Genomic DNA, 16,617 nt, shown 5'->3' with positions numbered 1-16,617 from the left:
TCTCTAGCTTCGAGAAACCGGTAGACTTCGTCAGAGTGTTAACAATTCTAGCTCCATCTCAGTCAGGAAGACATACCAACACCTCCTCATCTACACCACCAAACAAAATGAAACTAGGTCCAAAGCAACCAACAATAGCAAACTTCTGAAGTTTGGATAATTCTTCAGCACCAAGATCTATACGACTCGAATGCCTAAGATCAAAAGATTTTCCTCTCTAGAAAAAGCTTCAGCTTGCTCGGCCTTCGAAGCTAGTGCTTTTTGTTGCAACCTTTTTGAGCTTCACAACCCTAACCAACATATCTGTCTCTCTAGAAGCCTTCTCAGGTTCCATTAGAGCCAATTATGCAATTATTCTTTCAATCGCAACCATAGTGGTCTTGAAAGGACCTCCACTATCTTCGGCCTCTAGACATGCTTCAGCACCTTTTCTGGCAATCAATGAACTCTCCTTAGCCATGCTTGGAGTAGTCTTAAGAACAACCTTCATAATCCTCCCAATCCTACGTTTTTTGGGGACATCTTTGGCATGTGATTTGGTCGTTTTCTTTGCAGCCGACCTCGAAGGGCTTCTAGTTGCCCACCTTCGATGATTTTGTCCTTCATCAACATGCTAGTCAAATCTGATCCTAGCGGACTTAACATACGAAAAGGTAAGGGTCGAGTCATTACCTCTAGAATTTTTGTCACCCTAATGGATGAGCCGAAGGGGTTTTAGTGATTTTCTTTGATAACCTCGAAGGATCTTTGTCAACACTATCAACCTTCAATGTATTTTGTTTCTTGGGGCAGGGGATCGCAGGCCCGAGTGAGAAGATTCTCCGACATCATCTTCTTCCTCTTTCCTCTAGTTGTTACCTCTTTAATTTTCTTCCTTTCTTTAACAGATCTTTTTACTTGCCTCTTTTGATGCTAACAGTTTATTTCCTCTTCACTCTAGCATCTTCCTCTTCAAATTTTTTTGGATGATCTAGATAGTTGAATCGCAAAGCATCCATAACTCTGTTCAACCTTTGTTTCTCTCGGTAGCCAAAGGCAACAGTCATTAACTGGTCTTCCATCTTCGTAAAGTTACCCAAAATCCCATTGCACATAGTCTCAATCATTTCTAGCCATTCGGCGCAAGGTTCTTTTAATAGATCTTGAAACTTAAATCGGTACGATAGCCTCACAAGCTTCGTCTTGTCCACCTCCTCTTTCAGCTTCGGCATTCCCCAGTCGCCAAGTGTTGGAAACACTTTGTTAGCAAGATACTCTTACACCAAGTCTCGTGTACTAATATGCTCGATAACAGTACTAAAGCTAACTTGGGCTACATGTGCCGACGACCTGATGCTTATATTGCAAATTGGTCGCGTTAAACCAAAGTTTAAGCTAAGAGGGCTCATCACAATCTTTTTAAACTTATCGATGCCCTTAATATCAGCCTTCATATAGAACCATTAATTAGTCCACCTAGTTGGCCATTTCGTTCGATACCCTAGCACAGGAGCCTTTGTGTATTTTCTATATGCAAAGTTATAACACCCAAAATTCATATGAAGGTTGTCCATAGATCTTGCCTTCGTTTGATAATGGAGTTCATGAATCCTACAAAAACTTTCAGCATTTGCACTCAAACCTTGCCTCCGGAGGGCCCATATGTAAACGCTGAGTCTAACAATTGCATTTGGGGTCAGCTGGTGCAGATATATTTCAAACCTCTCTAGTACTTCAGCAATCATTTCATACATTGGGAAATGAAGCCCAGTCCGAAAGAAGCTTCTAAAAACAACAACCTCATCATTCTTCAGCTCTGGTACGATTTCATCACCAGAAAATCTGATCATGTTATCATCTTTCTGCCCAATATAACCAAGTCTTTTCAGCATGTCCAAGTCATCGACTTTTACGATTGATTTACCGAACTCAATATGACTAGGCTTGTTTGGGTGGAGAATGCTGGGATCTTCTACATCGTTGTCACTATCGGCATCGTTCTCAGCCTTGACTTCAACTTCAGCTTCTAAATCGCTTTTCTCAGCTGTATTTATTTCTTTTGCATCCTTCGGTTCGACAATATCTGACTGTCTCATCACCTCTAAAATGGGAGCTATTTCAGTCACATTTGCAGCCTCGTCACCAGCGATCAACCTAGTAGTAGAACGAACTCTAGCCATTGGTGAATTGCCGAAGCTTTTTAAGATAGATTCTAAGAGAGAAAAAGAGCTTTGAAGGCACTAGAATTTTTGCAATAGCTTGGAGCAAAAGCAATAAATGCTGTTGAAGGAAACGGTGATGCCTAAGAGGGGGTGAATTAGGACTTCTAAAACTTTCTCTAAACTAGGCCACAAATAAATCCCTAGAGCAAAACCTATGCAAATAAACAATCTATAATGTGCAAACTAGGTTTTGTCTAAGTGCTGCTATATCTACCACAATGACTAAGTTTCAATCCTAAACAATCTAATTATAAAGACAAGATTGAAACTTAGATGCTTAATATAAATGCGGAAGGTAAAGAGCAAGGTAGAGATGCAAACTCTCGTGGATGACGCCGATACATTTACCGAGGTATCCGGAACCACACAAGGTTTCGACTAATCATTGTTGGTGCTCCTACGCAAACGGAAGCCCACGCGAGGGCCAAACACCACGGTCGAGTAACTCTGTAGAGAGTCGTGGGCCTTTCTCTACACGCAAGTGGTGCTCCGCTTCCAGCTCCTCTCAGACGCTCCTCGCTGTCTCCACTAACGAGCTTCCATCCGGAACACCGCGGGCCTCGTTCCCTCTAGTACACGGTGGTGGCCATGACACAAACTCGGTTGTCACGGTCTTGCAAGACTCTCGCCCCACTCGGTACAATTACAACAGCTCACGCAAGAGCCGAGGGATTGTGTGTTTTTTCTAAACTCACTCAACTAACTAGGGTTCACCTAGAGCAAGCGCTAAAGCGGCCTAACTAACCTAAGCACTTCGCAAAGCACATATGCTAATCACCGAGTGATGCTATTAAGCACTTGGGTGTATGAGCTCTTGGAAATGTCTATACTATGCCTTGGTATGTTGCTTGGGCTCCCACACCTTGAAATGCCGGTTGGGGTGATATTTATAGGCCCTAACACAAATCTAGTCGTTGGAGAAAAGCTCTGCTCTCACATCGTACAGTCCGGTGGAGGCACCGGACAGTCCGATGCCCCTGTCCAGTGTGCCTAGCCGTTGGATCTGACACCACAGGTGTCGGTGTTTTGGGTCCGACCGCGCACCCAGGGTTGCCCCTCAAGGTGCTTTTTAGAGTAGGACGGTGTTACCGACTGTAGCTCTATGGTTCGTGCTGGATGCACGAGAAACAGTGGACAGTCGTGTACAGGTTCGGGCCGCTTTGAGATGCGTAACACCCTACGTCCTGGTGTGAGTACTTTCTGTGGTGGGTTACAAGGAGGTCTCTAGTTTTAGAAACGTAGAGAGCCGGTGTGGATGGCTAAGTAATATGAGGTCGATCGTCTTGAAGGGGTGCCCCTAGGCCTTATATACTCAACTGTGGGGCATTACATGTGGATATGATAACAACGGGTGCCTAGATAATAGTGAACTGACTGAGTCTATCTTCCTATAATTCAGCCGACCCATCCTCGCTCAGTTTCGACGTACGTGGCCCCTGCGCGGGAAGGTCGGGTCACTGTTGTGATCACCGCTCGAATTCATCGGGCCGTCTGGGCTTGCGTCGATCCGGCCTTGCATCGATCCGCTTTATTGGGCGTTCCTCCCCAGGCCCACGAAGGGATGACCTTGCGGATTATTGGGCCCACGGGCCCCTCACGAGGCATCTTGTCCTTCTGGTGGACCCGGGGGATATCCGTCCCCCACAAGCCCTGGATCTTTGGTTGATTTTGAAATAACTGGCCCAAAGATCCAAGGTCCAGCTTGTAGTTTTTTATTTTAACAAGAAATGCCTAGGAAATAAGCCTGCCGGGTCACTACTTCTGAACTCTGAGTGATCCGGTTAAAGCGATCTTTTATTGTCTTCTTCCGCTATTATTCCTCGGAATTTGGTGTTTTGTCTCAGGTTCATGCTTCAGAGGTCAGCATTTCGCACTGTAGAACTTTGAAGTTCATTGGGTGGGTGTAGCCCCCGAGCTTCGAGTGGATTTTTGCAGATAATCCACTCGAAGGTCTTCATTTCAAGTCTTCTCAGAAATTACTTTTATCTTCCACCTGTGCTTTTTCAGAGGTCAGCCTTGCCTTAGTTTTGCCGTATGCTTTAGAGGTCAGCATTTTGTCTTTCGGGGATGATTATTCATTGGGTGGGTGTAGCCCCCGAGCTTTGAGTGGATTTTTGAAAATAATCCACTCGAAGGTCTTCGTTTCCTGCTGTTTTTCAGAAATCATCCTTTTCTTTTGTTGAATGCCTTAGAAATCAGCATTATATCATTAATGTTATGCTTTAGAGGTCAGCATACATTTTTGTCTTTGAAGCCAAGTACGCGATCCGTCCATATCTTGCTAGGTCTGGCAATTTATTTGATCTACGACTGATTGGACGTTCGATAGATGGCCTTTAGCTAGTCTTCATATCACTTCATGCTTCAATGCTTCTGTCGATTAGACTTGTACCTCATCGGCTATATTTGGCTTTCCTCTGATATCTGTTGGTATCCTCCTACTGTCTTGAGGTATTCATTGCGTATACTGTATGGATGTGACTGCTTGGGAAAATCTATTGAAAATTCCTGGACGTCCCCCCAATGGGTGTAGGCAAGGGACGGCTTGGTGCACTGAGCGTTTAGCAAACTGCTTCTGAGTAGTAACTTGATGTGACCGCGGTTGTAATCATATCGCCCAAGCAGTTGACTAAAGTCCCAATGGGTGTTGTGTTACGTGGAACGGCGTCAGCCGCCTGACGTGTCTCCAGACGGTTTGAATTGCATATTGAATTTTTGCGACTGTTCGGTGGCCGTGGTAGGAGGTGAGCGGTTGCCTTCTTCTTCTATAAATAGTGTTCTTGCTTCTCCGGCATTTTCACATCTCTTACCGCTACTCGCTGTTTACTTTCTTCTCTTTCCTTCTACTCCACCATGGGCAAGAGCAAGAAGGGTGGTAGTTCTTCGCATCACTCCGGCGACAAACGGAAGCGTGAGCCAACTCCTCCCTCGGAGGACTTCGGCGACTTGGAGTACTCGGAGGAGTTCTCCTCTGAGTCCGAGGGCTCACTGATCCATGCCTCTCCCCCGACGTCGTCTGATGACTCAGACGACTCCCAGGGACTCGCCGTAGAGGTGTGGACCTACATCCGGGCCGTCGAGCGCGTCGGGCTTGAGGGCTCGGATGAGTCGGAGTACTCCTCGGACTTGTCCGAGGAGGGCGGTGGCGATAATGGCGGTGACGGCGACGACGACGGAGGCGATGGTGACGGCGGCGGCAAAGGTGGCAGCGGTGACGGTGGCGATGGCAGCAAGGGCAGCAGCAGGGGCAGCAACAAGGCCAGTGGCTAGACGCCACAGGTTTTAAATGTTAGTATAGATTAGTAGTAGAAGTAGTATTAGTGAAATAGTGTAGTGAAATATGATGTAGTAATGGGGAGGACATCAACTCATAATGAGTTGATTTGTAAGTTCGGTAGTGCTTCCCTTTTTTAATGAAGAATGATTTCGCCCAATTCTGTGTGCACCATTTTGCCTTCCTGTCGATCGTTGATCGTATTAATGCTTAATGTAGATGTTGTTTCTGAATGTAACGCTTGAGTAGCAACTCAGAATTGTTGAGTCGTGCTTCAGACTGTCTTCTTCGCGATGTCAGCGCTTTAGTGGTAGCGGCCGAGTCTTTTGGAGTCACGTTGTCGTTTTAGGGATGACAGCCGAGTGATTATTGGCGATGTCGGTGCTTTTAGAAGTGATAGTCGAGTGATAGCGGTCCACGTCGGTGTTTTAGAAATAACGACCGAGCGGTTACTAGTGATGTCGGCGTTTTAGAGGTAACAGCCGAGTGATAACGGGCCACGTCGGCCTCTTTGGAAACAATGGCCGAGTGAAGTCTGGTAACGTCAGCGTTTTTAGAAATAACAGCTGAGTTAAATTGGGTCGCGTCGGCCGTTTTGGAAATAACGGCCGAGTGATGACATGGCACGCCAGCGTTTTAGAAATAACAGCTGGGTGATGACTTGACGCTTTTTAGAAATGGCGTCTGGCCCGGGAAAACCCCATATGTACTGCACTATCGCATGCCTCTGCATTCTGTGCCCTAGTTTTGCTTTTCTGCATCTAGGCCTTCTCTGCTCTCTTGCAATACTGCCTCCGCTCTGTTCGCCAGCAAGGTTGAGATGGCGCCCAAGCGGAAATCCGAGAGTTCGTCTGCCTCAATCATTCCTCCTATCGATCCCAACAGTCAGTTGCCTTTCGCAGGTAACCACATGTCTGTCGTCTCTGAATCCGACCTTTTCCATCTCGTATCCATTGGAGTTCTTCCTCCAAAGGAGCTCTGTTCTTGGCGGATCTGCCGTGGGGTCACTGTTCCGACAGAAGACACCCACGAATCCGTCATTTAATTTCCTTTTCTCATCCGCGGCCTTGCTCTTCCCATTTCTCCTTTCTTTCGCGGTCTCCTTGATTTCTATCACTTGAATCTGACCCATCTGAATCCCAATTCCATTCTGCAAGTTTCCGTTTTTGTTCACTTGTGCGAAGCTTTCCTTGGTATTCTGCCACACTTTGGCCTATGGAAGTACTTGTACCACTGCCGGCCTGGGATGGCTGGAGGGCAGCACCAGCTTGTGGGGGGCGCGAGTTTGGAGATGCGCCGTGGGTGGAAGGCCGACTACCTCGACATCCCACTCAAGGACAGCATCAAAGGATGGCGCCTGGAATGGTTTATCATGGAGAATCACGGGAATTCCCTCCCCCCACGATCAGGGAGACAGCCAGATGTTCGCACTCCGAGCTGGACCGAATCCCCCACAGACCTGGAGGTGGCTGAGGTAGGGGCTCTCCTTGCTGAGGTTGGATTGTTGAAAGAGAGGGGTCTAACTGCAGAAGCTGTGGTCGCCAATTTCATTTTCAAGAACATTCAGCCACTAAAGAACAGAGCATACCCGGCTTATCTGTATCGAGGCCTCGCTGATTCGACCCGGGTTACCAACAGAAGAATTCCTGCAGTGGATTTGGTCAGCCGCCTCGAAATGATACTCAGAGGCAAGGTGTCGAACATTGGTGCTCCTGTTGCATACTCAGCCTGGAATCTGCCTCCTTCTAAGGCTTTTACCAGTTTTGTGTCAAATCCTCCTGCTGGTGATAGCGGTTTGGGCCTTAAAGTGCGACCCTCTCCCGAAGAGGTTAGTGCTTTGGTTGCCTCACATGGTGAAATCCCTGACGACGAGAGGCATGTTCATTTAGAGGTACCTTTGAATCCAAGTGATGCAGAGATAAGTGCCATACTGGATATGTTGGTTGAAGATTCCTCTGATGCAGCCCCTGCTGAAACACTGGCTGTAGCACCCATCCCAGAGGATGGCAAAGCTTTGGATATTCAGAGGTCTGATAGTGTTCGCCCGAAGCGTCCTCGCCGAGCCACTCAACCAACTTCTCCTGCTGAGGGGAAGAAAAAGAAAAAGAGACGTCTTCGCTGAGTGTCATGCTTGGATCAGGATGCCGGTCCTTCTGCTCCTGCTGCTGGGGAAGTGCCGATGCCAGTTTTTGCTGAAGCTGATCCCAATGGGTGTGACCCGACTGATGCTGATCCCAATGGGTGTGACCTTGATGATGCTGATCCCAATGGGTGTAATCTAGCCACAGCTGATCCCAATGGGTGTACCGTCCGCATTATTGATGAAGATGAGGAAGAGGAGAATGAAGTCCCTCTAATTCGGAAGAACAGCCGGCGCTACATAGCTAGCAGGGAAAGTAGTGGTGTTCCTTCTCCAGCTTTGTCTGCCCTCATTGGTCTACAAGAATTGTCTCTGGCAAACATTGATCAGACTCTTGAAGACATGGTCCCAGAAGATCTATTGTCAGAGCCGGCAGATGGTGGAATGATGGACGTTTGCGCTGATGTGCCTGATGCCGGATTGGAGTTATCTCAAGCAGCGTCTCGTGCCTCATCGACCTTAGAGCGCGGTCTTAAGGGTCAGGAGGCTGGTCTGGATTGTTCTGCTCCCATGGAAGTGCGTGAAGGTCCTTCAGCCTTAGAGGTGACCGTTACAGAGAGCTCGGCCCTCAAGGATGGCGCTAGCGCTTACCCAGCCCCCGAGGGTGTCGCCGGGGATGATCCGGCTCGGATGGGCAGCGCGAGCTATGACCCAGCCCTCGAGGGTGTCCGAGTTGGTTCTCCCTCTCACACTTCCATGGATGATCACGTAGGATCTTATCCTCCGCATTCTGGTTGCATGGCAGCAGCTCAAGCTTCGGGTCAGGAAGTCGCCTTAGAGGCCGGCGCTCCTGATGACAGAGTTTTGATTTCTGCTGTTGACACTGACTTGGTCGCCATTAATGCATTGCGGGTTGCTCCGCATGTTGATCCTTCATCGAGCCATCAACTGATTTCCCACGACTTGGGAGTTCCTTCGTTCTTCACCAACCTCCAAGTAATTTGGTTTTTCCTGATCTGGTTGTACCACGGGTGTGATATTGTTCTTACACTCATTTGTTTTTAATGTCAGGCATTGGTCGATGAAATGGTTGGTCAGCTGAGGTCGCAGGGTGCTTCTGTCCCAGAAAGAGCTCTATCTCTGACGCATTGGAATCCAGTGCTGCTTCAGCGGCGGGTATCTGATTTGGAGATGGCAAATGCTGGTTAGTGCTCTTTGTTTTTTCTTTGGCTACTTGATTAATATACTTTTTAGTTGAACACCCTTGCTTGACTATTTCTTGACAGATATGGCTCGGCGGTACTCTGATCTTGAAGAAAAATATTCTCAAGGTCAGACTGAACTGGCCCGGGTTTCTGCTTCTCTGAATGATGCTAACACGCTGAACTCTACTCTCCATGCTCAGCTTGACTCTGAAAAAGTGACCAGTGAATTAAGCTTTACTTGGCTTTATCTGCTGTGTTCTTAGTGCTTGCTTGACGTTGGAGAAACTGATTCTTGTCTGCAGGAGGAAAAATGTGCTCTTGCCACTTCTCGCGACAACCTTGACAAGCTATATCACGACGCCAGCAACTCGTTGACCATCTTGGAGAGGAGTCATCGCTTCACCATGGAAGATTTGGATAATCATCATTATAAGCTGCAAGAGTCCTTGGATGATATGATTCACCTCAGGCAAGTGGTGTCGAACAAGGATACTATCATCAAGGATCTGCGTGCTTCCAAGAAATCAGTCGCCCAGGAGCTAGAAACTGCTCGGTTGGCTGTCAAGGCTGCTGAAGAGACTTCTGCTACTCTGAGGGCCTAGCGCGACAAAGCTATGGACAAAGCTATGGACAAAGCTATTCGCGCGGGGTGGATCCTGATGAGGAGACCTGGCGTGGTTGTTCCTGACGACATAGTGGCAGATGTGAATGCCGCTCCTGATTCCTCGAGTCGTCCCTCTTCGTCGGTTGCTCCTAAGAAGAACATTACCAAATAGAAACACTGGATGCTTTGAATATGTGGTTAGTGTGCTCAGATATTTAGAAAACACTTTTTAGTACTGAATGCCGCTATTGTTTTCCCGTTGTTAGAATACAACAGTATCTACAATCGCAGAAGTAAATGCAGTATGAAATTTCTTTGTGGGGCATAGAGGTCGCCCTAAGATGAGTAATTGCAAACATGCTTGTGTCGGATTAAGTAGGCGCGAATGTGCTGTGCCGATTTAAGTCATTACCAACTTAAACCGACCGCTCCGTTGGTACGGTATAGTGGTCACCCCGAGTTAAGTGAGCGTGAGCATGTAGTACCGCCTTAAGCCATTGCCGACTTAAGCCAATTGCTCCGTTAGTTGGGTATAGTGGTCACCCCGAGTTAAGTAAGCGTGAGCATGTCGCACCGCCTTAAGTCATTGCCGACTTAAGCCGATTGCTCCGTTAGTAGGGTATAGTGGTCACCCCGAGTTAAGTAAGCATGAGCATGTCACACCGCCTTAAGTCATTGCCGACTTAAGCCGATTGCTCTGTTAGTAGGGTATAGTGGCCACCCCGAGTTAAGTAAGCGTGAGCATGTCGCACCGCCTTAAGTCATTGTCGACTTAAGCCGATTGCTCCGTTAGTAGGGTATAGTGGTCACCCCGAGTTAAGTAAGCATGCAGGTTGACAGTGAACCATTCAAGTGCCTTTGAAGTCTTTTTATTGATGATATATTTCCCAGTTTACAGAGTACATTGTCGTCCCAATAGCTTTTGAGATATAGCTAGGGGTAAAACTTCCTGAGATGTTCTATGTTCCATGAGTTCCCAATTTCCGTGCCGTCCATTTGAGTGAGACGATATGATCCAGGCAGAGTGACTTCTGCTACTATGAATGGTCCTTCTCATAGAGGCGACAGTTTGTGCCGTCCCTCCCCCATTAGAATTCGGCGGAGGATGAGGTCTCCCACTGCGAAGGATCGATGCCGTATGGCCTTGTCATGATAGCGTCTCAGAGTTTGCTGATATCGGGCCGACTGAATCACCATATTCAATCGTTCTTCTTCTAGTACATCGACATCCTCCAGCCTAGTAGCCTCAGCTTCTGCTATGTTTTCAAAGATTAACCTTGGTGCCCCAAACTTGAGATCAGCAGGTAGCACTGCTTCCGAACCATATACCATAAAGAAAGGTGTGTTTCCATGTAGAGCTCGACTAGGTTGAGTTCTCAGGCTCCAAACAACATACGACAGCTCTCTGATCCACTTTCCTGCGAACTTTTCATTCTTGTCGAAGACTTTCTTTCTGAGCGCTTCCAATATCATCCCGTTGGCTCTTTCTACCTGCCCGTTGGCTCTTGGGTGCGCCACCGAGGCATATTTGATCTGAATGCTCTTTTGCTCGCAGAAATCGAAGAACTCTGAACTTGTGAAGTTGGATCCCAGGTCGGTTATGATGCTATTTGGTATTCCAAACCTGAATATTATGTCTTGTATGAATTCCACTGACTTAGCTGAAGTTAGAGAAGCAATGGGTTTGAACTCTATCCATTTAGTGAATTTGTCGATAGCAACCAGTACATGAGTGTATCCTTCTTGAGCTTTCTTGAAAGGTCCAATCATATCTAATCCCCAGCATGCGAACGACCAAGTTATGGGTATGGTTTGCAGTTGTTGTGCTGGTAGATGTTGCTGTTTTGATAAGTACTGGCAGGCTTCACACCTCTGGACTAACTCGGCTGCATCATTCTTTGCTGTTGGCCAGTAGAAACCCGACTGGAAGACCTTTCCAACCAGGGTTCTGAATGCTGCGTGTATCCCGCATTGCCCAGCATGAACCTCTTCTAGCAGTTGCTTTCCTGTAGCTGAGAGAATGCATTTCATGAGGACTTCCGATGCGCCCCTTCTGTATAGCGTTTCCCCAATGAGAGTATAGTGGGCTGACTGCCTTGCAATTCGTTCTGCTGTATTTTTGTCATCTGGTTCCTCCTCATTTTTTATGTACTTGATGATCGGCTCCCTCCAGTCATCAGAATTTGACTCTGGTTGGCTCAGAGCATTGCATTCCTCCACCCGATCTAGTGAAATGCTCGGATGTGGTATTTCTTGAACAAAAACTCTAGGCAGGACCTGAATCTGACTGGATCCTAGCTTGGATAATATATCAGGTGCCGTGTTGCGATCTCTCTCCACATGATGAAATTCTAGACCTTCAAATTTGTCTTCTAGTTTTCGGACAGCAGTGCAGTATTTTCCCATGGAATCATTCAAGCAATCTCATTCTTTGTTTATCTGACTTATGACCACCAGAGAATCTCCATATACCATCAGTCTCTTGATGCCCAGTGATATGGCAATGTTTAGTCCATGAATCAGAGCTTCATATTCTGCTGCATTGTTGGATGCTGGAAATAACAATTGAAGAGCATATTTGAGTTGTTCACCTCCAGGTGCAATAAAGAGGATCCCTGCACCTGCTCCCTGCAGCTTCAACAAGCCATCAAAATACATTTGCCGTACTTCTGTAGTTTCCGGGTTATCCGACACCTGTTGCTCGGTCCATTCTGATACAAAGTCAACCAGTGTTTGAGTTTTGATTGCGGTGCGAGGTCGAAACTCGATGTCATGCGATCCCAGTTCACAGGCCCACTTGGCTATTCTTCCAATGGCTTCTTTATTGTGGAGAATATCCCCTATCGGAAATCCAGTGACTACTATGACTTTGTGGTCGTCGAAGTAGTGACAGAGCTTGCGTGTAGTTAGAAGTACTGCATATGATAGCTTCTGAACCTGAGGGTATTTCTTCTTTGAAGGGCCCAAAACTTCACTAATGAAATAGACAGGATGCTGTGCTGCGTATGCATGTCCCTCTTCTGCTCGCTCGACTACCAACACGGTGCTCACCACATGAGTCGTGCAAGAGATGTATAATAACAGATCTTTAGCCGGTTGAGTCGGCGTGGCCCGGCGCGGCGGTTTTAGCACTGGTGGTGTTGTCAAGAATTTTTTCAGCGCATCTAGAGCTTCTTGTGCTTCTGAAGTCCACTGGAATTCATCTACCTTCTTGAGCAACTTATAGAATGGTAAGCCTTTCTCTCCCAGCCTTGATATGAATCTGCTCAGAGCTGCCATACATCCGGTAAGTCTTTGTACTTTCTTCTGTGATCGTGGTGCTTCCATCCTCATGATAGCCTCGATCTTTTCTGGATTGGCTTCAATTCCCCGGTGGCTGACAATAAACCCGAGCAACTTTCCTGCTGGTACTCCGAAGACACATTTTTCGGGATTAAGCTTCCATCGGTATCGCCGTAGACTGTTGAAGACCAACTGTAAATCTTCAATGAAATTTTCTGAATTCTCTGTCTTGATCACCACATCATCCACATAAGCTTCCACACGCTTGCCCCAGTGGTCGGCTAAGCATGTCTGAATAGCTCTCTGATAAGTCGCTCTAGCGTTTTTGAGGCCGAACGACATGGAGGTACAGCAGAAAGCTCCGAACGGAGTGATGAATGCTATTTTTTCTCGTCTTCTTTTGCTAAGCTAATTTGATGATACCCAGAGTAGCAATCCAAGAAAGACAACACAGAACATCCGACAGTTGAGTCCACCACCTGGTCTATTCTAGGGAGTCCGAAGGGATCCTTCGGACAGTGTTTGTTGAGATCTATATAGTCGACGCACATGTGCCAATCCACTTTATTCTTTTTGAGTACAAGAACAGGATTAGCTAACCACTCAGGATGTAACACCTTTCTAATGAATCTTGCCGCGACCAAGCGAGCCAGCTCAGCACGGATGGCTTCTCTCTTGTCGGGCGTGAAGCGACGTAATTTTTGTCGGATCGGCCTCGCCTAGGGGTAGACCTTCAATTTGTGCTCGACCAGTTCTCTCGGGACTCTCGGCATATCCGCAGGTTGCCATGCGAATACGTCTCGGTTATCTTGCAAAAACTGGACGAGCGCGCCTTCCTATTTGTCATCGAGACTGGAACTGATGATAGCAGTTTTGCGCTCGTCGGTGAACCCAAGATTGATTCTCTTGGTTTCTTCAGTCGGCCGCATAGAGGTCATGGCTTGAGCTTCATTCGCGGGTACCGCGAGGTCTTCCTCAGGCTTTGAGTTCGCCTGCGCAGAAGAAGTCGCTGATGGTTTGGTAGTGAGGGCCGCCTGAATGGCCACTCAGAAACATTCTGCGGCGCCTTGGAAGTCAGCGCACATAGTTATGATTCCTTGTGGTCCTGGCATCTTCAATATCATGTATGTATAATGCGGAATGGCCATGAACTTCGCCAATCCAGGCCTCTCGATGATGGCGTTGTATCTGCAGTCGAAGTTCGCCACCTCGAACCTCAGGATCTCAGTTCTGTAGTTCTCTGGAGTTCCGAAGGTGACCGGCATGTAGATGTGGCCCGGCAGATATTCTCCTTCAGTCGGCACGATGCCGAAGAAGGGTGTGTCCGACTCGTGGAGCTCTTTGAGGGGAACTCCCAAGCCTTGGAGCGTCCGGGGGAAGGTGACGTTGATGCTGCTTCCCCCGTCCACTAATACCTTCTTTACCCTGCTCTCTCGGATCACCAGATCGACGAGGAGCGGGTACTTGCCTGGGTGGTCGAAGTTGAGCCACTGATCTGCCCGGGTGAAGGTGATTGGGTGCTCAGACCATCGGTACGGGGCGGGAGGACCGGTAGCCACCACCAGTATCTAACGATCGTTGAGCTTTTGTTGTCTCTTGCTTTCCTGCGACCCGTGTCCACCGAAGATGACATTGACTTCTCTGTCAACGCACGGGAAAGCTTCACCTCCTCCCTCCTCCTGCTGCTGGGGCTGTCGTGGCTCTCCTGGTCCTCCTCGCGGCGGGGGAGGAGGTAGAGGTTGGAAGGGTCGGTCGTTCCCCACGGTGTGCTTGAAGTCTCTGCAGTTCCGGAGGGTGTGGCGCATGTCCTTGTGGTACGGGCATTGGGCGTCGAGGATGTCGTCCAGCGTGCGTTCACCTCCACGAGGTCCTCCTCGGGCGTGCGAGGCGGGCGGTCCGGCGGCGTGGACCTCTTCACGAGGCCTCTTCTCCCAGCGTTTGTCGGGTTGCTGGTTCGTGTCGCATCGCGGTGCTGTCGGTGCAGGCTTTGCTCCTCCGATGAGGTCTAGAGCTCGTTCATCGGCGGTGATGTAGAGGTCGGCTTCCCGGAATAGCTGCTCAGAAGTGGTCGGCGCCTTTTGTAGTATGGCTCGAACGAAGGCCGAGTCATTGGATCCCCGGTAGAAGTCCTCGATCACTGCTGCTTCCGCAACCTCGGGGATATGATTTCTCATGGTCTGGAATCTTTTGAGGTACGACCGAAGAGTTTCGTCCCCCTGACGCTTGATGGATTTTAGGTCCCATGGTTGCGTCGGTTTGTCGGAGAGAGATTGGAAGTTGGCGGTGAAGCACCGACTGAAGTCGCTCCAGTCGTCGATGCAGTGTCGGAGTAGGTGTCACAGCCATTGCAGCACGTCTTGCCCAAGGACGATAGGCAAGTACGCGGTCATCACGTCCTCGGTTGCCCCAGCGGCTCGGGCGGCGGTGGTGCAGACGGCCAGCCAGCCTCCCGGATCCTGCTTAGGTTCATATTTGTCGGCATTGGAGACCTTGAAGTTAGGGGGCCATTGAATGGCCCTGAGGTGTGGAGTAAGCGCCGATACTCCACAACTGTCTTCTTGTCGTCGGTGATGATGTCTTTCCCGGGGAGGGGAGTGGTTGTCGTGGTGCCTCGACTGTCCCCGGGTGGTGCCACCAGTTGAAGCCGTGGTCGACTCGGTCCTGGTAGCCTGACTCCGTGCTGGGATGTCGTGATCCCGGTCGTACTCTTCCCGGCGACGGATCTCGTTCTCGTTCTCGTTCTCGTGTCGTCGTTCGCGCGAAGCGTTGATGGAGCTCCGTGCGTCCCGCCAACTGTTGATGGCATGTCGTAGATCGTTCGGCGGATGAGCGAGGGGTAGAAGGTGGTTGGCTGCTTGAGTGAACAGCCATCGATAGCCCTCGGCGTCGGGAGTCCGAGGGAGGCCATCAGCTATCCGAGCCAACACTCCACCGACTTCACTCAGCGTGTTCATGGCTCAGGCGAAGTCGGGGTTCAGGTTGCGTCCAAAGAGTGGATTTTCTCGATGTTGCCTCATTTCCTGCTCGGCCTATCCTTGAGCCTGCCGACGGTCACGTCGTCAAGAGTTCATTCTTTCTCTGAGGACCCGTTCTTCTAGAGTTTCTCCTACTTATGAGACCTCGTCTCGTGATACGGGCTGCGCTGGATCCCGTTCTCCGGCTTCGTGATGCCGCCGAATATTTCGGCATTGGTTCCTCCATCGGCGAGACTCCCGATGAAGAGGTTCCTCTCCTGGTGCGGTTGGTTCATCGTCGGAGATAGGATTCGATTCCACTCTTCCCCCGATGAAGAGGACGTCGGGGTAGAATGTAGCACCTGTCACGATGATCTTCTTTCTGTCCTCCTTTGAGGACAGAGGCACAGAAAGAGCAGCTTGACGACCCTTGGCTTCATTCGTTTCTTTCCTTCTGTGATCTGTGTCCATTTTTCTGTCGGAGAGGTGGACAGCGGGGTTCACCGGGTAGACGGACCCTCAGCTCCTAGCTTGCTGAAGGTGATCTTTTCTCGAAGCGCTGGAGGTTGAGCTTTTCCCTGCTTTGCTCCGATTTTCTCGAAGATCTTTGAGGATGACTTTCTCTCCGGTGGATCCGCGATGCGATGCAGAGTTCCTTCCTCATCTGCTATAGATGAGATAGTCCCAAAGCAGAACACGGACCCGGGACGAAGGATGATCTTATGCTGGAAGGTGACGACCATTGAGCTAGCTTGGATCGACGACACACCCCACACCTGGCGCGCTAGCTGTCGGTGTTTTGGGTCCGACCGTGCACCCGGGGTTGCCCCTCAAGGTGCTTTTTGGAGTAGGACGGTGTTACCGACTGTAGCTCTATGGTTCGTGCTGGATGCACGAGAAACAGTGGACAGTCGTGTACAGGTTCGGGCCGCTTTGAGATGCGTAACACCCTACGTCCTGGTGTGAGTACTTTATGTGGTGGGTTACAAGGAGGTTCTCTAGTTCTAGAAACGTAGA

Source organism: Zea mays, chromosome 2 (genome assembly GCF_902167145.1).
Source record: "Zea mays cultivar B73 chromosome 2, Zm-B73-REFERENCE-NAM-5.0, whole genome shotgun sequence".
NCBI classification, from domain to species: Eukaryota; Viridiplantae; Streptophyta; class Magnoliopsida; order Poales; family Poaceae; genus Zea; species Zea mays.
This window is presented reverse-complemented; position numbering follows the sequence as displayed.